Here is a 763-nt window from a genome sequence, read left to right as displayed (position 1 = left end):
TATTCAAGTCCTTCATTCATTTTAAAGAAAATAGAGTTGGAGATCTCGCTGTGTTGCTCAGGCTACTCCAGAATTCCTGGATTCAAGCAATCCTCTGGCTTCCTCCTCCCAAAGTGCTGTGGATACAGGCATAAACTACCATGCCCAGCCTCTTTGCCCAATTTTTAATCATTTAAATTCTTTTTTTTTTAATTATTATTTGTATGTTGTTTGTGTGCTGTTGAATTACAGGAGTTCTGTGATGGTTAATATTGTCAACTTGATTGAACTGATAGATGCAAGGTATTGTTCCTGGGTGTGTCTCTGAGGTTGTTGCCAGAAGAGATTAACATTTGAGTCAGTGGACTGGGAGAGAAAAACCCACTCTCAGTGTGGGTGGGCACCATCCAATTGGCTGCCAGCATGGCTAGAAAAAAGCAAGTGGAAGAAGGTGAAATATGCCAGCTTGCTGAGTCTTCTGGCTTTCCTCTGCCTCCTGTGCTGGATGCTTCCTGCCCTTGAACATCAGACTTCAGATTCCTCAGCTTTTGGACTCTTGGACTTACACCAGAGGTTTGCTGTGGGGTCTTGGGCCTTCGGCCACAGACTGAAGGCTGCACAGTCAACTTCCCTATTTCTAAGGCTTTGAGACTCGAACTGAGCTACTACTGGCTTCTTAGCTCCTCAGTTTGCAGGTGATCTATCATGGGACTTCACTTTGTGATCCTGTGCATCAATTCTCCTTAATAAACTGCCTTTCATATATACATATGTTCTATTAGTT

This window comes from Colobus angolensis, unplaced genomic scaffold (genome assembly GCF_000951035.1).
Source record: "Colobus angolensis palliatus isolate OR3802 unplaced genomic scaffold, Cang.pa_1.0 Scaffold134, whole genome shotgun sequence".
Classification (NCBI taxonomy): domain Eukaryota; kingdom Metazoa; phylum Chordata; class Mammalia; order Primates; family Cercopithecidae; genus Colobus; species Colobus angolensis.
Note: the sequence above shows the minus strand (reverse complement) of the source record.